The following is a 23,319-nucleotide window of genomic DNA, read 5'->3' as shown; positions in this document are numbered from 1 at the left end:
GCCTGCCGATGCGGGGGACGCGGGTTCGTGCCCCGGTCCGGGAGGATCCCACATGCCGCGGAGCGGCTGGGCCCGTGAACCATGGCTGCTGAGCCTGCGCGTCCGGAGCCTGTGCTCCGCAACGGGAGAGGCCACAGCCGTGAGAGGCCCGCATACTGCAAAAAAAAAAAAAAAAAAAAAAAAAAAAAAAAAAACGGGGATAAAATAAACTCAGGGCAGTCCTTGGGGCGTTCTTGTGTAATTGCAGATTTATCCTTCAGTTACACTGTAATGGAAAGAGGCAAGAATTCCTGAGAGCCTGACAAAAATCACTTGATTCTAAAAGTGTTTATACATATTTTGCCTCTCAATGGTAACAACTCTCTGGTATGCTTTTCACTTCAGAATATTCCTCATATCTGGTCAGAAAGCATAGCCACAAAATGATACAGGGGAGCTTATGTGTGTCAAAATAGTGAGAAATACTCTTTTGGGTAAAATGTGAGTTGACATTCCTTGAAGAATGGTATGAACAATAAATGCTGAAGAGGGTGAGGAGAAAAGGGAACCCTCCTACACTGTTGGTGGGAATGTAAATTGATACAGCCACTATGGAGAACAGTATGGAGGTTCCTTAAAAAACTAAAAATAGAATTACCATATGACCCAGGAATCCCACTCCTGGGCGTATATCTGGAGAAAACCATAATTTGAAAAGACATGCACCCCAATATTCATAGCAGCACTATTTACAACAGCCAAGACATGGAAGCAACCTAAGCGTCCATCAAGAGATGAATGGATAAAGAAGATGTGGTCCATACATACAATAGAATATTACTCAGCCATTAAAAAGAATGAAATAATGCCATTTGCAGCAACATGGATGATCATACTAAGTGAAGTAAGTCAGACAGAGAAAGACAAATACCATCTAATATCACTTATACATGGAATCTAATTTTAAAAAGTGATACAAATAAACTTATTTACGAAACAGAAATAGACTCAGACATAGAAAACAAATTTACAGTTACCAAAGGGAAAATGGGGGAAGGGATAAATTAGGAGATTGGGATTAACATATATACACTACTATATATAAAATAGATAACCAATAAGAACCTACTGTATAGCACAAGGAACTCTACTCAATAGTCCGTAAAAACCTATATGGGAAAAGAATCTGAAAAAGAATGGATACATGTATATGTATAACTGATTCACTTTGCTATAAACCTGAAACTATCACAACATTACACATCAACTATACTCCACTATAAACATTTTTAAAAAGAATGGTATGTCGTTTCAGAGTTGCAAGAGAAAAAGGAATATTCATAAACTATCAAGAGATTAAAAAGTAGAAACTAAGACCAATCATCCAGTGTAGCTAAAAAATGTAATTCACCCTCCTGCCAAGGCGGGTGGTAGGTGGGAAACTCTCAGAGCTGCCTCCATGCTCCCCTTAGGTTCTGCTCGGAGGCAATCCGAGGCTTCCCTGCAGGACCTCAGTCTGTCTTTGGAAGAGGAGAGCCCCAGACGGGCAGACAGGAGGCTTTCACAGAGCCCTGCCCCCCTCCCCACTTCCCTGCTTCCCCCTCTGCAGCCCCTCCCAAGCTTCCTCTTTATCCATCACAAAAAGCCACCGTACGTGTTACCTTGTGTCAGGTCCCACGTGTAAGGCAGCATTGAACAGTAGTGTAAGTGCCTGACATTAAGCTTTTTGATTGTAGTGTAAGTGCCTGACATTAAGCTTCTGATTGTGGAGGCATCCCTTTCCCAGGACATCCATCTCGAAAAAACACCCTGCCAGCCGTGTGATACAGCTACCAGCTAAACAAGCAGAGGGGGAGTTAGGCCACTGCCACCCAGGAAGCCCCCTCTCAGAAAGCCTGGGAACCCAGATAACTATTAGAGCGACCACTGCTCCCGGCCTTCATCCTAATTTGTTAGGCCTCACGTTAGCCAATAAAGAGTGAAGCCCTTTAACCCTGGACACGCTACCCTTGGACCCTCACAAAGGCAGAGCCCCAGGTCCACACTCTTTCTCTCTACCCATGACCTCACTGTGTGGGTCCTGGGTGTGCCGTGTACCTTCCAAGACCTGTGAATTATAGATCTTGATCCTCGAAGCTCCCTGATGGTTGCTGAGGTACATCGTGCAATTATACTAAGAACCACAAGGGCCAGTCCAGCCACAACCTTGGCTCTGGAAATGTCTGTGGGCTCGATGTGGGTCGCACAGTCCCAGGCGAGTCCCTCAGGCATTCCCAGCTGACAGCATTTCTGCCTGTAGGCTGAGAGCCACACAAGGCAATTGTTATACAAAGCACAAGGAGCCTTGGCCCCTTCCCGGGGCCTGAGTATCGGGCAGTCAAGATCCCCAAACTCCCTTGAGAGTTCATCTGTCAAGTTCTCATAGATTCTAAATGTCTGAACAGGAAGGAACTCAGTCGCTTCTGAGGGTGCTGTCTCCAGATGTAGGTCCGTGATGAGGCCCCCACTAGTCTTCATGGAAGGAGGAAAAGCAAGGCAATTTGGTGGGTGTCTGTGGAAGGTGGCCCTTTACCAGAAAAGAATGCCCTTTGTTCCAATGTTATTAACCTCAGGGCTGCCCAGAGCACATGGCTGTCACTGCACACCTCCAGGGGGCTCCGTCCATGTTCACCACAATGGCAATGGCGCTCCCAGGAGCTGTGCAGCATGGCAGCCCGGCCCGCTCATTTGGTGACTGGATGGTGCTTGGTTTGCTTCTCTTTCTCCTCCTTTTCCTCATCTTCCCTCTCCTCCCCCTTCCTCAGTGGCCTCACTGGCAATCACAGGAAGAAGGGAAGGATGCAGCTCAAGGGCCAGCCTTCCCCTGGGAGCAGAGACCCGGCCTGGGGAAGAATGGAGAAGAGAGGGAGAGAGAGAGGATTAGTTTACTTTCTTTCAAAATGGACCTAACATTAGAGAACAGATTTGTGGTTGCCAGGGGGGAGTAGGGTGGGAGAGGAATGGATTGGGAGTTTGGGGTTAGCAGTTGCAAACTAGTATCTACAGAATGGCTAAACAACAAGGTCCTACTGTACAGCACAGGGAACTAGATTCAATATCCTGTGATAAACCATAATGGAGACGAATGTGAAAAGGAATGTACATACGTGTATAACTGAGCCACTTTGCTGTACAGCGGAGATGAACACAACACCGTAAGTCAACTACACTTCAATAAAAAATAAATTTTAAAAAACTGGAAAAAAAATGGACATAGTAAACTTAACAAAGCAAACCATCAAAAACTCACCAGGAAATCAGAAGTGTAAGAGACAGAAATGAGGAGATACTGGAATATAGATCTATGTCTCCTTTGTCTTTACCCAGAAAAATTTCAGCTGTGAGTATCACCTGACTAGCCCGTGGATGGGGCAAAGGTGAGTACCCGCGTTCTGAAGCAGGTCCCTTAGACTTCTCCTGACTACCCGCTCACTGTACTTGTTTTTCAATGTCTAGTCTTTAAATTCTATGCCATTTCTATTCTCAAAAGAAGCAAGTCAACAGGGAGTCAGGGTAACACGGTGAAAGGAGTATAGGACTGCAAAGCACGATTTCTCATGAGCAGTTGTTGGGGGCTCTTACCAATGGGAACTTGATAAATTATTGTTCTGGGCCTCCTTGTTTGAGAAAATGAGGGAACTGTACTAGCTGATCTCTAAGGAGATCATTTTGAAATTCACTGTGGCCTTTCCCAGCTGCATCCAAGAGGCCACAAATGAAGCACATGGAAGGACCACCACGTGGCTGACGCCCTGCCCCCCTTTACCCTGTGCTCAGATGCCACAGTCCTACAGGATCAATGCCTGTGACCTGTAACAATTCAGTCTACGTGCCGGAGCTCAGGACCCCCAGGGAAGACACCAGCAAGGCTCACATTTATTTCCCTTCATTTCCCACCCTTTGGACAACTATTTAATGGGCACTTCCCGTGTGCCAGTCTCTGGAGGATGATCCTGGGAGGCAGGAGGCAGATTTCCCTCTTTAGAGCATTCACAGTCCAGTGCGGGGGAATTTAACACCAGCACTTTCGCAACAGGGTGATAGGTGCTTTGACAAAGCACGAAGAGGGTGTCGCGGTCACCATTGCGAGTGTGCCCCTTCGCACCCCAGCCCCGGGGGAACAAGGACCACAGGACTTCTTGATAAGGGAAAACAGTCCGCTTATAGCAAACGGTGACGCACATCCCTATCTCTAGTGACGATTTGGAAAGGTCAAAGCTTACCCCCGTGGCAGAAGGCAGCTCTACCCAGTGAAGGGAACCGATAGGAATCCAAGTGGCAAAGGGGCCACTTGTTACCTGGAGGAAGCCTTGGGCCACCCTGGGCTTCAGAAATTCTCTGCTGGGAAAGGATCATCAAGCTCTGGGCCTAGGGAGGTAGGCGGGGACCTCCCTTCACCTCAGGGAGGACAATGGCAATTCGATTATTCCAGCCATTTTCTCTGCCCCCCTCGCCAGCCCCCGACACCCCGTCTCCCTCCCCAATTCGTCTCAGCCACGCTGCCTCTGGGAAGACAGAGGGACCACTGCGTCCCCACCCCAGATGCCCCCTGGGACCCAGTGACCAGTAGGTAGGGGAGCTCTGCTGATACCTGATGCTCAGAAGCATCAGCGAGTCAGTTGCCCGGCCTCTCCCGTCATGGGAGGGATGGCTGCCTGAGGAACATGAAACATTAATGAGGAGAATCTAAGTGCCTGGACTTCCTTTCTCCTCAGACCAAACCAAATCAATAAAAGTCTCCGTTCCTGCCAATAAAGGGCAGGATAGAAGTGTGCATTACCCCTGGATGGTCAGAGAGCCATTAGAACTACAGAATAATTGGAGCTGGAAGACCCCTCAAGGTCCCCCAGTTGTGCAGAGAGGGAAACGGATGCTCAGAGTTTCAGTGATGTAGCCTCCAGCACCGCAGAGTGAGTGGCAGACTCTCGGTTCAGACCCACCCCTCTGGATGGGCTCTGACCACACAGAGTCAGGATCAGGAAGCCCATTGGCCTCACAAAGCCATGGGGAGGCAGGTCAAGGGGAGACATGTGGCCAAGAAACCTCAGCTCCTTTCCCCTCGAAGAAAACCCCTAAGTGGGAATAGAGAGAAAAGAAGCTAATCCAGGCTCACCACTGCCTTGACCCTGCCTGGACTCCTGGGCACACTGGTGTCCTCTGCACCTTGGGAATAAACAGAAACAACAGACCCTGGAACCCTGCTCACGGGTGGTGGCCGGGAGAGCCTGCGAGGCACAGCCAGGGCGCCCCGGGCCTGCCCTAAGCCCAGTGAGTGTTCTGGGCAGCAGGGCACGTCTGCGGCCTGTCTGGGTTAATTCGCTCACAAATGAGGTAATAATGACAGCGCTCTTCTGAGCCAGTTGAGTTTTCCAGGCACGGAGTCAGGTAGCCTTACTTAGTCCTATAATTTAAACCGTTTTTTTTTTTTTTTTTTTTTTTAATCTTGCTTTGGGAATTGACAGTGCTTTTAAAAATTCCTTCAGATTTTACTTTCTAGAACAGTTTTAGGTTCACAACAAAATTGAGAGGAGGATACAGAGAGTTCCCATATGCCCCCTGCCCCCGCCCGTGCACAGTCCCCGCTGCACTGTCAACAACCACCCCCAGGTGGGACATTTGTTCAGTGGATGGACCTACACTGACACATCACCATCACCCAGAGTCCAGAGTTTATTTACGTTAGGGTTCACTCTTGGTGCTCTATTGAAGGTGCTTTTTTTGAGGCTTTTTATTGAACCGGCAGTGTTTTCTTCCCTGAGTTTGGGGGAAAACTACTTTCTTCCCCAAAGTGTTCTGGTGGAAAAAGGACAGCCCCGAAGTCAGAGAGAACACAGCACAACGGACCTCGTTCCCCTCCTGGCGCCGTGTGAGGTCACCGAGTGATACGGAACGCCAGTCACCCTCAGGTTCGTGGGAGAAATGAGGACACTGGCATATCATAAGGGCCGAAGCCAGGGAGGAGACAGAGGCCACCGCACAGAGGTGGCTGAGTGACAGGAAGCTCTTCTCTCCGCATTAGCTTTGCCAAAGCTTGTGAGCACACTCCTGTCAGCAGCGGGGAGGGTGACAAAGGACGTAGAGCAGGTGACAACCACGCGAGGGGCTGGGCGCTCCTGACACTGACAGCTCTGCATCTCCATGCAGGGAAGCTGGGCATGGGGTCACCGAACTGGTGTGACTGAATGGGCCAGAAAAACAATCACGAGGACAGAAGGACATCCGTGGGTCACAGATGCTTTCTCAGCGCTGGGCTTCTCATAATATTCTACCCCCAAACCTCTGCCTAGCAAACACCTCATCGCCAATCATAATGAGTGATGGTGACGCCCCCTGTGTCCTCTCCTCAGAGCACCTTGAGGAAGCTGGTGCAGCTCCAGAGGAGACTGGCGAGCCCAGAACACCTGTGTGTCTGCTCTGGGGACCTTGCTCATCCTACAAGAGAGAACCGAGACCAGAGACACCATGATGGCCAAATACCCTGGGCTCCAGCCTGGATATGTGCCTCACCTTCCAGTAAAAAGGCCGGCGGTACTACCCGACCAGGCCCCTCATACCCGGCCACCTCAGAGTTCACAGTGATGTCATAGGAGGATGTATGGAAGCACATAACCCAGAACGGCAGAAAAGGGCTTCTGGAGAAGAATCAGAGAAGGCTCGAGGGACGAGCTGGTGGAAGTCACCCCAGTAAAGACAGGTGGCTGGAGACTCTGTCAAGATGGCAGTTTGATTAAAAAATCTACAAATAACAAAGGCTGGAGAGGGTGTGGAGGAAAGGGACCCTCCTACACTGTTGGTGGGAATGTAAGTTGGTGCAGCCACTATGGAAAACAGGATGGAGGCTCCTCAAAAAACTAAAAATAGAGTTTCTATATGATCCAGCAATCCCACTCCTGGGTATATATCTGGAGAAAACTATAATTAAAAAGATACATGCACCCCTATGTTCCAAGCAGCACTATTTACAATAGCCAAGACATGGAAACAATCTAAGTGCCCATCGACAGATGAACGGATAAAGAAGATGTGATACATATAAACAATGGAATACTACTCAGCCACAAAAAAGAATGAAATAACGCCATTTGCAGCAACATGGATGCAACTAGAGATTATCATACTAAGCAAAGTAAGTCAGAAAGAGAAAGACAAATACCATGTGATATCACTTATATGTGGAATCTAAAACAGGACACAAATGAACTTATCTGTGAAACAGAAATGGACTCACAGACATAGAGAACAGACTTGTGGTTGCCAAGGGGGAGGTAAGTGGGGAAACGGACGGACTGGGAGTTTGGGGTTAGCAGATGCAAACTAGTATATATAGAATGGATAAACAGCAAGGTCCTACAGGAACTATATTCAATACCCTGAGATAAACCATAATGGAAAACAATATAAAAAAGCATGTATACATATGTATAACATATGAATCACTTTGCTGTACAGCAGCTACTAGCAGATCTGTACTAGCAGATACTAACACAATGTTGTAAATCAACTCTACGATAGTTTAAAATATCAGGATGGCACTTTGAATCCATACATTTACTTTTGCTGCCATCTATAATGATAATAAAGGGGAAAAAATGTTGAAGACAAAAACTCCAATGAAAAAAGGTGAGAGAAAAGAGGTAACTGGAAAGCTGTTGGAAGGGTGATAACTGCCCAGAAGACCTGAGAAAGCTGAATCTTAAACCAGTATTGGAGAAAGTAAGAAAATCAGTCCAGTTTACATCAGAGCATCTTCAAAGGCTCAGGAGCTAGTGTCACTGGTTACCTTCAGAAAGAAGATGAAATTGATAGAATACCTGTTGCATCTAAATGTATTGAGTAAACAGAAACAGAGTAACAGATGGAGAAAACAAACTCATGGTTACCAGGGGGTAAAGGGGTGGGGGGAGGGATAAATTGGGAGATTGGGATTGACATATGCTCACTACTACATATAAAATAGATAACTAATAAGGACCTACTGTATAGCACACAGAACTCTACTCAGTACTCTGTAATGGCCTATATGGGAAAAGAATCTAAAAAAGAGTGGATATATATATATGTATAACTGATTCACTTTGCGGTACACCTGAAACTAACACAACACTGTAAATCAACTATACTCCAATACAAAATTTTTTTAAAAAGAAAATGAGCTATAAAGCCATGAAAAGAAAACAAAATTTAAAAAAATTAAAATTAAATAAAATTTAAAAAATGAATGTGTTGGGAAAGACTTGAGACATTTGACACAGACTTTCTGGTTGAATTAGTGATTAGTGTTGGATTAGAGATAGAAACTAAGCAAACAAGACAATTATTTACTCTAAGGAAAGCAAAATACTTTGGAAGAAAGTTTAAATAATTACAGTTTACTCCATGGCTCAGCTTGGAATAGCATTTAAAAGGTCACGTTAAAGTAAACTCTTACCAAAGTTATAAGTAAATATTTTTGGAAGTGTGGGTAGAGGGACCAAATAGGCGGATGATTGCAGTGGAGGAAAGGGTGAAGGAGAAACACATCCTTATCCTCCACAGTGGGCTATAAACTGATATTGTCTAAAACTGAAAAATCAAGAAGTCACTGTCTAAAAATGTTATTTAGAGATATGAAGGTGTATACCCAAAGAATCATGTAAAAGAGTTGAAAGTGTTGTCCTCTGAGAAAGAAGGAACAGGGGACCTCTGCCTCTAGCAACAAGCCTTTTAAAATGCTTGCTTTTAAACTATGTTGTAAAATAATCTGATGAAATAACAACAAAAGTAAAGGTAAAAGAGAGTGCTAGGGCAGGACATTCTCTACAGAGAGAATGGGACGGCATTGCCTTAGCATCATAGAATGTTCTGTTTGTATAAGGGCTTAGGATGCAGAGGCAGAAAAAAGAGGAGTCTTTTTTTTTTCCATTCCATATTTGATACTTAAGTGCTTAAAGTGACAGAAATTGTTTTTTCTTTCTTAATGAAAAGAAAAACATAACTTTGTAAAAGTCATAAAATACCAGTGTCCCTTTGATCTCAGTCTAGATTTTTCTGCTGTCAGCTGGAGCCACTGTAAACAGTAAAGGATGCATTTTTGAACCCAATTCCAGATATTTGAAAGTAGAAGAGAGAGGAGCTTCAAGATGGCGGAAGAGTAAGACACTGAGATCACCTTCCTCCCCACAAATACATCAGAAATACATCTACACGTGGAACAACCCCTACAGAACACCTACGGAACGCTGGCAGAAGACCTCAGACCTCCCAAAACGCAAGAAACGCCCCACGTACCTGGGTAGGGCAAAAGAAAAAAGAAAAAACAGAGACAAAAGAATAGGGATGGGACCTGCGCCAGTGGGAGGGAGCTGTGAACGAGGAAAGGTTTCCACACACTAGGAGCCCCTTCGCGGGTGGACACTGCGGGTGGCGGAGGAGGGGAGCTTCAGAGCCGCGGAGGAGAGAGCGGCAACAGGGGTGCGGAGGGCAAAGCGGGGAGATTCCCGCACAGAGAATCGGTGTCGACCGGCACTCACCAGTCCGAGAGGCTTGTCTGCTCACCCGCCGGGGTGGGCGGGGCTGGAAGCTGAGGCTCGGGCTTCGGTTGGAGCGCAGGGAGAGGACTGGGGTTGGCGGCGTGAACACAGCCTGAAGGGGGCTCGTGCACCACAGCTAGACGGGAGGGAGTCCGGGGAAAGGTCTGGATCTGCCGAAGAGACAAGAGACTTTTTCTTCCCTTTGTTTCCTAGTGCGCGAGGAGAGGGGATTAAGAACGCTGCTTAAAGGAGCTCCAGAGACGGGCGCGAGCCGCAGCTAAAAGCGTGGACCCCAGAGACGGGCATGAGACGCTAAGGTCACTGCTGCCGCCACCAAGAAGCCTGTGTGTGAGCACAGGTCACTATCCACACCGGGAGCCTGTGCAGCCCGCCACTACCAGGGTCCCAGGATCCAGGGACAACTTCCCGGGGAGAACACATGGCGCGCCTCAGGCTGGTGCAACATCACATGGGCCTCTGCTGCCGCAGGCTCGCCCCGCATCCGCACCCCTCCCTCCCGCGCGGCCTGAGTGAGCCAGAGCCCCCGAATAAGCTTCTCCTTTAACCCCGTCCTGTCTGAGCCAAGAACAAACGCCCTCAGGCAACCTACACGCAGAGGCGGGGCCAAATCCAAAGCTGAGCCCTGGGAGCTGTGCAAACAAAGAAGAGAAAGGGAAATTTCTCCCAGCAGCCTCAGGAGCAGCGGATTAAATCTCCACAATCAACCTGATGTGCCCTGCATCTGTGGAATACCTGAATACACAACGAATCATCCCAAATTGAGAAGGTGGACTTTGGGAGCAATGATACATATATATATCTTCCCCTTTTCCTCTTTTAGTGAGTGTGTATGTGTATGCTTCTGTTTGTGATTTTGTCTGTATAGCTTTGCTTTTACCATTTGTCTTAGGGTTCTGTCTGTCCGTTTTTTGTTTGTTTGTTTAGTATAGTTTTTAGCACTCGTTATCATTGGTGGATTTCTTTTTTGGTTTGGTTGCTCTCTTCTTTCTTTTTTTATTACTTAAAAATTTTTTTAATAATAATTTTTTATTTCAATAACTTTATTTTATTTAACGTTAGTTATTTTATTTTATCTTCTGTCTTTCTTTCTTTTCTCCCTTTTATTCTGAGCCATGTGGATGACAGGTGCTTGGTGCTCCAGCCAGGCATCAGGGCTGTGCCTCTGAGGTGGGAGAGCCAAGTTCAGGACACTGGTCCACCAGAGACCTCCCAGCTCCACGTAATATCAAATGGCAAAAATCTCCCAGAGATCTCCATCTCAACACCAAGACACAGCTCCACTCAATGACCAGCAAGCTACAGTGCTGGACACCCTATGCCAAACAACTAGCAAGACAGGAACACAACCCCACCCATTAGCAGAGAGGCTGCCTAAAATCATAAGGCCACAGACACCCCAAAACACACCAACAGACGTGGACCTACCCACCATAAAGACAAGATCCAGCCTCATCCACCAGAACACAGGCACTAGTCACCTCCACCAGGAAGCCTACACAACCCACTGAACCAACTTTAGCCACTGGGGACAGACACCAGAAACAATGGGAACTACGAACCTGCAGCCTGCAAAAAGGAGACCCCAAACACAGTAAGTTAAGCAAAATGAGAAGACAGAGAAAGACACAGCAGATGAAGGAGCAAGATAAAAACCCACCAGACCTAACAAATGAAGAGGAAATAGGCAGTCTACCCGAAAAACAATTCAGAATAATGATAGTAAAGATGATCCAAAATCTTGGAAATAGAATAAAGAAAATGCAAGAAACATTTAACAAGGACCTAGAAGAACTAAAGAGCAAACAAATAATTATGAACAACACAATAAATGAAATTTAAAATTCTCTAGAAGGGATCAATAGCAGACTAACTGAGGCAGAAGAACAGATAAGTGACCTGGAAGATAAAATACTGAAAATAACTACTGCAGAGGAGAATAAAGAAAAAAGAATGAAAAGAATTGAGGACAGTCTCAGAGACCTCTGGGATAATATTAAACACACCAACATTTGAATTATAGGGGTCCCAGAAGAAGAAGAGAAAAAGAAAGGGACTGAGAAAATATTTGAAGAGATTATAGTTGAAAACTTCCCTAATATGGGAAAGGAAATAGTTAACCAAGTCCAGAAAGCACAGAGAGTCCCATACAGGATAAATCCAAGGAGAAGCAGGCCAAGACACATATTAATCAAACTATCAAAAATTAAATACAAAGAAAAAATATTAAAAGCAGCAAGGGAAAACAACAAATAACACACAAGGGAATCCCCATAAGGTTAACGGCTGATCTTTCAGCAGAAACTCTTCAAGCCAGAAGGGACTGGCAGGACATATTTACAGTGATGAAGGAGAAAAACCTACAACCAAGATTACTCTACCCAGCAAGGATCTGATTCAGATTTGATGGAGGAATTAAAACCTTTACAGACAAGCAAAAGCTGAGAGAGTTCAGCACCACCAAACCTGCTTTACAACAAATGCTAAAGGAACTTCTCTAGGCAGGAAACACAAGAGAAGTAAAAGACCCACAAAAACAAACCCAAAACAATTAAGAAAATGGTAATAGGAACAGACATATTGATAATAACCTTGAATGTAAATGGATTAAATGCCCCAACCAAAAGACACAGACTGGCTGAATGGATACAAAAACAAGACCCATATATGTGCTGTCTACAAGAGACCTGCTTCAGACCTAGGGACATACAGAGACTGAAGGTGAATGGATGGAAAAAGATATTCCATGCAAATGGAAATCGAAAGAAAGCTGGAGTAGCAATACTCGTATCAGATAAAATAGACTTTAAAATAAAGACTGTTATAAGAGATGAGGAGGGACACTACATAATGGTCAAAGGATCAATCCAAGAAGAAGGTATAACGATTATAAATGTTTATGCACCCAACATAAGAGCACCTCAACACATAAGGCAAATGCTAACAACCATGAAAGGAGAAATTGACAGTAACACAATAATAGCAGGGGACTTTAACACGCCACTTACACCAATGGACAGATCATCCAAAATGAAAATAAATAAGGAAACCCAAGCTTTAAATGACACAACAGACCACATAGAGTTAATTGATATTTATAGAACATTCCACCCAAAAGTGGCAGAATACACTTTCTTCTCAAGTGCACAAGGAACATTCTCCGGGATAGATCACATCTTGGGTCACAAATCAAGCCGTGGAAAACTTAAGAAAACTGAAATCATATCAAGCATCTTTTCTGACCACAATGCTATGAGATTGGAAATCAATTACAGGAAAAAACACAAACACATGGAGGCTAAGCAGTGCACTACTAAATAACCAAGAGATCACTGAAGAAATCAAAGAAGAAATAAAAGAATACATAGAAACAAATGACAATGAAAACACGATGACCCAAAACCTATGGGACACAGCAAAAGCAGTTCTAAGAGGAAAGTTTATAGCAATTCAATCTCACCTCAAGAAACAAGAAAAATCTCAAACAATCTAACCAAAAGTCACTAGAAGGAAAGAAATCATAAAAATCAGAGCAGAAATAAATGAAATACAAATGAAGAAAACAATAGCAAAGATCAATAAAACTAAAAGCTGTTTCTTTGGGAAGATAAACAAAATTGATAAACCGTTAGCCAGACTCATCAAGAAAAAAAGGGAGAAGACTCAAATCAATAGAATTAGAAATGAAAAAGGAGAAGTGACAACTGACACTGCAGAAATACAGAGGATTATAAGAGACTACTACAAACAACTATGTGCCAATAAAAGGGACAACCACGAAGAAATGGATAAATTCTTGGAAAGGTACAATTTTCCAAGACTGAACCAAGAAGAATTAGAAAATATAAACACACCTATGACAAGTAATGAAATTGAGACCATAATTAAAAATCTTCCAATGAAAGTCCAGGACAAGATGTTTCACAGGTGAATTCTATCAAACATTTAGAGAAGAGCTAATACCAATCCTCAAATTCTTCCAAAAAATTACAGAGGGAGAAATACTCCCAAATTCTATGAAGCCACCATCACCCTGATACCAAAACCAAAAAAAGGTATCACAAAAAAAGAAAATTATAGACCAATATTACTGACGAACAATAGATGCAAAAATCCTGAACAAAATACTAACAAACAGAATCCAACAAAACATTAAAAGGATCATACAACATGATCAAGTGGGATTTATCCCAGGTATGCAAGGATTCTTCAATACATGCAAATCAATCAATGTGATACACCACATTAACAAATTAAGGAATAAAAACCATATGATCATCTCAATGGATGCAGAAAAAGCTTTTGACACAATTCAATACCATTTATGATAAAAAAAACTTTCTGGAAAATGGGCATAGAGGGAAACTACCTCAACATAATAAAGGCCATATATGACAAACCCACAGCAAGCATCATACTCAATGGTGAAAAACTGAAAGCCTTTCCACTATGATCAGGAACAAGACAAGGATGTCCACTCTCACCACTCTTATTCGATATAGTTTTGGAAGTTCTAGCCATGGCAATCAGAGAAGAAAAATAAATAAAAGGAATACAAATTGGAAAAGAAGAAGTAAAACTGTCACGGTTTGCGGATGACATGATATTACACAGAAAATTCTAAAGATGCCAGCAGAAAACTACTAGAACTAATCAAAGAATCTGGTAAGGTTGCAGGGTACAAAATTAATGCACAGAAATCTCTGGCATTCCTATACACCAACAACGAAAAATCAGAAAGAGAAATGAAGGAAACAATCACATTTCCTTCACAACAAAAAGAATAAAATACCAAGGAATAAACCTGCCTAAGGAGGTGAAAGACTTGTACTCAGAAAACTATAAGACACTGATGAAAGAAATCAAAGATGACAAAAACAGATGCAGAAATATACCATGTTCTTGGATTGGAAAAATCAATATTGTAAAAATGACTATACTATCCAAAGCAATCTCCACATTCAATGCAATCCCTATCAAGCTATCAATGGTGTTCTTCACAGAATTAGAACAAAAAATTTTACAATTCATATGGAAACTCAAAAGACCGTGAATAGCCAAAGCAACCTTGAGAAAGAAAAATGGAGTTGGAGGAATCAGGCTCCAAGACTTCAAACTATACCACAAAGCTACAGTAATGGAGACAGTATGGTACTGGCACAAAAACAGAAATATAGATCAATAGAACAGGACAGAATGCCCAGAGATAGACCCATGCACATATGGGCACCTAATTTATGACAAAGGAGGCAAGAACATACAGTGGAGAAAAGACAGCCTCTTCAATAAGTGGTGCTGGGAAAACTGGAAAGCTACATGTAAAAGAATGAAATTAGGACACTCCCTAACACCAGACACAAAAATAAACTCCAGATGGATTAAAGACCTAAATGTAGGACCAGACACTATAAAACGCTTAGAGGAAAACATAGGCAGAACACTCTATGACATAAATCACAGCAAGATCCTTTTTGACCCACCTCCTAGAGAAATGGAAATAAAAACAAAAGTAAACAAATGGGACCTAATGAAACTTCAAAGCTTTTGCACAGCAAAGGAAACCATAAACAAGACCAAAAGACAGCCCTCAGAATGGGAGAAAATATTTGCAAATGAAGCAACTGACAAAGGATTAATCTCCAAAATTTTACAAGCAACTCATGCAGCTCAGTAACAAAAAAGCAAACAACCCAATCCAAAAATGGGCAGAAGACCTAAATAGACATTTCTCCAAAGAAGATATACAGACTGCCAACAAACACATGAAAGAATGCTCAACATCATTAATCATTAGAGCAATCCAAATCAAAGCTACAATGAGATATCATCTCACACCAGTCAGAATGGCCATCATCAAAAAATCTAGAAACAATAAATGCTGGAGAGGGTGTAGAGAAAAGGGAACACTCTTGCACTGCTGGTGGGAATGTGAATTGGTACAGCTACTGTGGAGAACAGTATGGAGCTTCCTTAAACAACTACAAATAGAAGTACCATATGACCCAGCAATCCCACTACTGAGCATATACCCTGAGAAAACCATAATTCAAAAAGAGTCATGTACCAAAATGTTCATTGCAGCTCTATTTACAATAGCCTTGAGATGGAGACAACCTAAGTGCCCATCATCGGATGAATGGATAAAGAAGATGTAGCACATATATACAATGGAATATTACTCAGCCATAAAAAGAAACGAAATTGAGTTATTTGTACTGAGGTGGATGGACCTAGAGTCTGTCAAAGAGAGTGAAGTAAGTCAGAAAGAGAAAGACAAATACCGTATGCTCACATATATATATGGAATCTAAGAAAAAAAATGTCATGAAGAACCTAGGGGTAAGATGGGAATAAAGACACAGACATACTAGAGAATGGACTTGACGATATGGGGAGGGGGAATGGTAAGCTGTGACAAGGTGAGAGAGTGGCATGGACATATATACACTACCAAATGTAAAATAGATAGCTAGTGGGAAGCAGCCGCATGGCACAGGGAGATCAGCTTGGTGCTCTGTGACCACCTAGAGGGGTGGGATAGGGAGGGTGGGAGGGAGGGAGACGCAAGAAGGAAGAGATATGGGGACATATGTATATGTGTAACTGATTCACTGTTATAAAGCAGAAACTAACACGCCATTGTAAAGCAATTATACCCCAATAAAGATGTTAAAAAAAAAAAAAAAGAATCCGCCTGCCAATGCAGGGGACATGGGTTCGAGCCCCGGTCCGGGAAGATCCCACATGCTGTGGAGCAACTAAGCCTGTGTGCCACAACTACTGAGCCCACATGCTGCAACTACTGAAGCCCGTGTGCCTAGAGCCTGTGCTCCACAACAAGAGAAGCCACTGCAATGAGAAGCTCACGCACCGCAACGAAGAGTAGCCCCCCTCGCCACGACTAGAGAAAGCCCGCATGCAGCAACGGAGACCCAATACAGCCAAAAATAAAATATAAATAAGTGTATTTTTAAAACTCCCACTAGGAGATTAAAGACAGGAAGGGAATTTTTAAGGGAGTTTGGGAGACTACTGTAAGCTAATGATCCCATAAGAAAAGAATCCAGTAACCTAGCAACAATCTACTCCACTTTGAAGGAAGACCAGGTAAAAGCCAGTGCCAGGCACACTCAAGCCACAAGGCCTGATAGTTAAAACACAAGACAACAGATATGGAGTCTGAACCTTGTTACATGAAGTCAGAGAGTTAATAGTCCTTGAAGAACAGCATTTCTGCATGTAGCCAAGACAGGAATATAGATGAAAAGGGAAAGAAACTAGGTGAAAGGGAACAGTATACTGAAACCTGAGATGAATTACCATATGTTAGTATGTGTTACCACCCTTTTGCTAATATACATATGATTTTAATAGCACCGTGACAATTCCAGTTAGACCATATAGGGTTAAAGGAGGAACTAATGATGCAAACCTTGATGTCTGCTGAAGAATGAGGAAGCAGGTGCTCTTCTGCCTTCCCCACTTTTCCTTGGACTATAAAAATGTAGCCCTCGTTGTTCTCATGGCGATGCTCCCTTGCCTGCCCACTTGTATCTCTCCCAAGCGTCCTATGCTAATAAACTCACTCTTTGCCTATCACTTTGCCTCTTGCTGAATTCTTTCTGCATTGAGACAAAGAACCAGAGCTTCAGCAAGTCCTGCGACCAGGTGAGAGGTTTTAATTAAAAGACAGTGGGTGTGAGTCCCCTCCTAAGTCAGGGATCGTAGGCTCAAGTCCCAAACTGAGATGCAGCTGGGTTCGAGTCCTATCCGAGGAGGAGTGCAGTTTCGTGAGGATGGGTGCTTTTGCATGGGAAGCCACCCCTTTCTGACCACAGCACTCCTTTTCTCCTTCAAAACATTGGTGGTTCAAGTCCCAGGACAGAAACCAAGACAAAACACCTAAGCTAAGAGCTGGTGGAGGGGGAAGCACTGTGGGAGGCTGGATGCAAGGAGAGGAAGAAAACAGAAGCCCAGTCTTCATCTCGTGGTAACCTGCAAGCCCTCAACATGAGCCATAGAGAAGCAACTTAATAAATATTATTTGATGATGATAATGATACAGCAACCCTCAACAGCATACACTTCCTTTGTCACTTTTTACTTGCTGCTCATAATCACAGAGAATAATCATATACGCACACACGCACACATGTATTTTTAGCTTCCTATCTCAAAGCATTTGGCAAGCTGAAAATTCCTGCACCAGCCACCTGCAAGGACCATCTTGTAGCTCACAGAAAGGCAGCCAGCTCGGAAACAGCAGCTGTTCAGCAGTGCAGGGCGATGCCACAGGGGAGCTCGGGCAGGACCTAAAGACAAATGACCTAGCAGGTGAAGCAGCAGGAGGAATTCTAAGTAGCCGGAACAGAAGGAGCAGATGATAGAAGATGAGCAGTGGGAAAGGGGCTTCAGAGTCTTAACTCTTTACCCCAAAAGCTCTGGATTCCTTCATGACCTGAAATGCCTAAAACCTGGAACAGATGACTGCTGGATATAGAAAACAAGCAGAAAGATATTTTAATCCCAAATTCTTAAAATATATACACTACTATATATAAAATAGATAACCAACAAGGACCTACTGTATAGCACAGGGGACTATACTCAACATCTTGTAATAACCTACAATGGAAAATAAAAAAGAATATTATATATATGTATATATATGAATATACATAATCACTTTGCTGTACATCTGAAACTAACACAACATTGTAAATCAACTATATTTCAATTAAAATTTTAAAGTTAAAAAAAGATATTTTAAAGAAACACACATCACAGCCATCCAATACCAACAATTAAATCTACATAGGGTCATCTGTGTCAAGGTGGCTGGGTGGCTGAGACTTGGACAATGAGCATTCATGAAAACAAACACGGCTTCCACAGTTACGGTTAGACTTGCAATTTAAAGGTTGTGACTGGGTTTCCCTGGTGGTGAAGTGGTTAAGAATCCACATGCTAATGCAGGGAACATGGGTTCGAGTCCTGGTCCGGGAAGATCCCACGTGTCGAGGAGCAGCTAAGCCCATGCACCACAACTACAGAGCCTGCGAGCCACAACTACTGAGCCTGTGTGCCACAACTACTGAAGCCTGTGTGCCTGCAAGAAGAGAAGCCACCGCTATGAGAAGCCGCACACCGCAACAAAGAGTAGCCCCCACTCGCCGCAACTAGAGAAAGCCGGCGCACAGCAACGAAGACCCAACACAGCCATTCATTAATTAATTAAATTTTAAAAATAAAAAAAGGTTGTGACTGAATTTGGTTGCAGGTCATAACCAAGTGCTGGCTAAGTTTGCAGTTGTTTGGAAAACTTGCTTTTACTGGATTGCCCTAGTCCACTATGGTAGTGACAACATAAAGGTTCGTATTAACCCAAACAAATCAGAATTTAAGTCAGAATGACATTTTAGATCTTTGACTTCTTTCACCAGGAGCCTCGAGAGACAGGGTGAACCAAAGGAGGTCAGATGAAAGTCAGCAGGAAGCATAAAACCTGCATCTGTTCATTTCTCTCCCTCTCTTTCTCCTCTCCCTCCCTCCAGTTCCCTCCTTTTTTCCTTCCTTTCTTCCTTCCTCAAGCATGTTTTCGTTATATTTTTTCTTTGACTTCTACAGAGTTAGACACACCTCTTGAAAGAGGAGTGAATGCTAAAAAAAAAAAAAAATCGGATGATTTTTGTCCCCACTTTGATTTAAAAAAAAAAAATTGCACTTGGAACAGCAATAAAGGAAAGAAATGCTTCATAATTGCATCATCCCATCAGCTTTTTCCCTTCCTTCCTTCCATCGTTGTTCATAGAATTGAAAGCATGGCATAGCTAGAATCATGTTTTTTTTATTGGAGCATAGTTGATTTACAGTATTGTGTTAGTTTCAGGTGTACAGCAAAGTGAATCAGTTATATGTATACATATATCCACTCTTTTTTAGATTCTTTTCCCATATAGGTCGTTACAGAGTATTGAGTAGTGTTCCCTGTGCTGTACAGTAGGAAGAATGATATTATACATACCATTTTTCTCTTCTGCATTTTTCACTTCCTTCTGAATCATCACTTTTTTTCTTGTTGCATCAGCTCCCCTTCGGCATACACGCTAGAGAATAAACTGAGAGAAAGCAGGGTCTTTTTTTTTTTTTTTTTTTTGCGGTACGCGGGCCTCTCACTGCTGTGGCCTCTCCTGTTGCGGAGCACAGGCTCCGGACGCGCAGGCTCAGCGGCCATGGCTCACAGGCCCAGCCGCTCCGCTGCATGTGGGATCTTCCCGGACCGGGGCACGAACCCGTGTTCCCTGCATAGGCAGGCGGACTCTCAACCACTGCGCCACCAGGGAAGCCCAGCAGGGTCTTTTTGTTCACTGTTTCAGTGTCTAAAATAGTGCTTGGCATATTGTAGGCATTCAATAATTTTTTGAATGAATCATCATCTTTATGACTATACTTTTTTAACAGTTGCTTAGATCTCATTGAGTAGATCACGTAGTTACTTCCTGCTGTCGAATGTTCAGGTGGCTTCCAGCTCTTAACTTCCACATGAATAATAAAATACCAGCCATCACCAGACCTATAGCTTTTTCCTTTCACTTTAGTTATTTCCTTCATGTGAAGTCTTAAGAGTGGGGTCCATGGTTGAAGTGGCTTTAACATTTGTATGCTTCTTGATATGAAAAAGAATATTCCAGCGTAGACTGCCACTAGCAGTGCCTGGGTGTGTTATCAGATAGTTTTCCAGCTGATCCCTGGGGGTGAGGACCAGACCTGAGGACCAGATGGGAAGTGATGACAAGAGATTTGCTGGTTATAAATCCTGGGAGCTCTCGCGGCCTTCAGTCCTCTGTTTTAAAAAGTCATCAAATGCTTACCTTGTTATCTGTGGGTTCCCAAGTGTTTCCTTAAAGCCATCACCTCTATCTTATTTGGTTTAAATTATTAAGAGTAAGTTAGAAGCTGGATCCCATCAAGAAGATGAATCTGACAGATAGTTGGACTGCCCAGATGCCTTTTGGAGCTCTTGGATTCCACGTGGGCTGCACTCAGCCTTCACACATCTGCAACCTCCATCTGCTCCTCTGTTACGGGATATCGTCCTCTGTGCGGGCATCGCTTACTGTGCACAAGATGTGTCTGTGTAAAAATTTTGCTTCGCCACCCACTCCTTCCCTGCAGCTGTGCCTATGCCCAGTCAAACCACCCATCACTTACATTTGCTGGGAGCACGCAGGGCATCGGCTTGTAGAGGAAATTCATAGAGAACTTACAGTCCGGCTCCATCTATGAGTTGCCAGTTATTCTGCAACGGGCCCATTGGAAGAAATAGTGGGAAAGAGAGTGGACATTCGTGTGAGAAACGCTTGTTCTATTTCCAGCTCTGAGAGGCTGCAAGACCATGGGTGAATCACTCACCACCTACCATCCTCAGCCTCCCTTTCTGTCACATCGCTTTCAGAGACAATCTTGCACCTCTCCTGGTTGGGCCAGAATCGCGTGAAATCGTGTATGTGAACGCTTTGCAAACTGTGAAGTGCTATGAGATACACAGCATTGTTATTACCGCTATGATGCCGACCTTGAAGTACACAAGAGAGCCCTTGGGAGGCAGACGCTGTCGTTTGCTCTCCCCACAACCGTGCCCTGCCCCTTCCTTGCTCACTGAATCCCAGTTGTATTCAGGGAGCAGGTGACTTGGTCTGGTACCCAGGAGTGATCACGACTCATCTAAAGGAGTTGTGGAAATCCTGTCCCTTCTTTGCTGCTTTGAGAAAAGCATGTGAACTGATTCACACTTATATGACACCTGAAGGGAAGCACTGCCATGAATGGTGGCCGTCCTCTCTTGTGGGATATTCCTCCCTGATGTAAGGAGAGAGCCTTAGGAGGAAAAACCCTCCTCCTTCTTCCTTCTTCCTGCTCCGGTGTTGCCAAGCAAGGACCTGGTGCTGGGCACTGCAGCCACCTTCTGGCACCTGAAAGGGAAAGCCAAGAGCAGCACAGAGGGGCTGATCCAGGGTCCTGACTTGGTTGAACCAGTGCATTAACCACCTCTGGAAATGCCAGCCTCCAGATTCCCTGTTATGTTCCATTTGTTGAAAAAAAAAAATCAGATATTCTGTTACTGAAAGGCACAATGGTGAGAAACATGGTCAGGGTGAGCGAGTCTTGGCCAGAACGTTTGCTTCCTGGCCTTCTTGCCTTCACCCACTTTGCTTTATTGTGGGTCACTGAGAAAATTACAATAGTTAATAAAGCTCTGAGGCGACACCAAAATCATATATGAACTTAGAAGTAAGTGGCTACAGGGAAATAACATGGTGATATGAGAAACGAATGAACCGTGGGCACTGAGGACAAGCAATGGGCCGGGAGGTCTTCCCCCACAGGCACTGGGTGCCTGGGCAAAGCACTGGGTGCGGGGGTGTGAGTTAAGGGGAGCCTGGGGCTTGAGGAGAAACTCTGAGGAAGAGGAAGGCTTCCACCTGGAATGCTGTCGCCCACACCTCTGGCTGGGCGAATGCCTCAGTGCTTTCCCCAAATGCAATTCTTATTCCCATGACTAGGCTGGATATTTTGTCTCCATTATCATAAAAGAATTCAATGTAACCTTTTGTTTTGTTTAATGTTGCACCTTAAGTGCATGGAACTGTACCAAGTATACCCCTTTGCTCACAACATGTAATCACCATTGGTCCTTACATAGCCCATTTTACTTGCATTATTTATTTTTATTACACAGCAAACATTGCAAAGCTAATCTCACCCAAGAGTTAAAAATTTACCAGTGATACATACCTATCTGTGTGCTCACCCACTATCCCATTTCCCTGCTTGCCTCCTACAGGAAGTTAATACCTTGAATTTGTGTTTATCATTCATATCCTTTTTTCTTTTTCTTTCTTTTTTTTTTTTTTTGTGGCTGTGTTGGGTCTTCGTTGCTGTGCACGGGCTTTCTCTAGTTGTGGTGAGCAGGGGCTACTCTTCGCTGCAGTGCGTGGGCTTCTCATTGTGGTGGCTTCTCTTGTTACAGAGCACGTGCTCTAGGCACGCGGGCTTCAGTAGTTGTGGCTCGCGGGCTGGAGTGCAGGCTCAGTAGTTGTGGTGCACGGGCTTAGTTGCTCCATGGCATGTGGGACCTTCCCCAACCAGGGCTCGAACCCGTGTCCCCTGCACTGGCAGGCGGATTCTTAACCACTGCGCCGCCAGGGAAACCCCTACCCATTTTTCCTTTTTCATTTTGTTTTATCCTATATATATGTATGTCTAACCAATAGATTGTTTAATTTTGTTGGTTATTTAACGTTACACATCTAAGATTCACCCAAGTTGTGGCATTTGGTTGGAATTCAGCTATTTTCTCTGTGGTATGATGTTCCATCGTGTGGTTATGCCACAATTTATTTACCTCTTCTCTTGTCAAACGACATTGAGTTGTTTTCTTTTCTTTTCTCTTCTTTTTTTAACTATCTAGAACAGGAATCCTATGAACAGTCTTGTGTATGTGTCTTGATGCACAAGTGCTGGATTCTCTTGGGTATTTACCTATATGTGGAATTGCAAAGATGCAAACGTTCAAATGGACAGGATAATGCCAAATTAGTTTCCAAGTTGTTGTGCTATTTTAACTTCCCAGTGGCAATATACAGGAGATTCCAATGACCATTTTTGTCTCTAATACTTGGCATTGTCAGACTTCTTAATTTTTATAATCACATTGGTATAAAATGGTGTCCAATTGTTTACATGCTATGCAATCCCCCAGCACTTAACCTGT

The sequence above is a fragment of the Phocoena sinus genome, chromosome 16 (assembly GCF_008692025.1).
Source record: "Phocoena sinus isolate mPhoSin1 chromosome 16, mPhoSin1.pri, whole genome shotgun sequence".
In the NCBI taxonomy this organism is placed as follows: Eukaryota; Metazoa; Chordata; class Mammalia; order Artiodactyla; family Phocoenidae; genus Phocoena; species Phocoena sinus.
Note: the sequence above shows the minus strand (reverse complement) of the source record.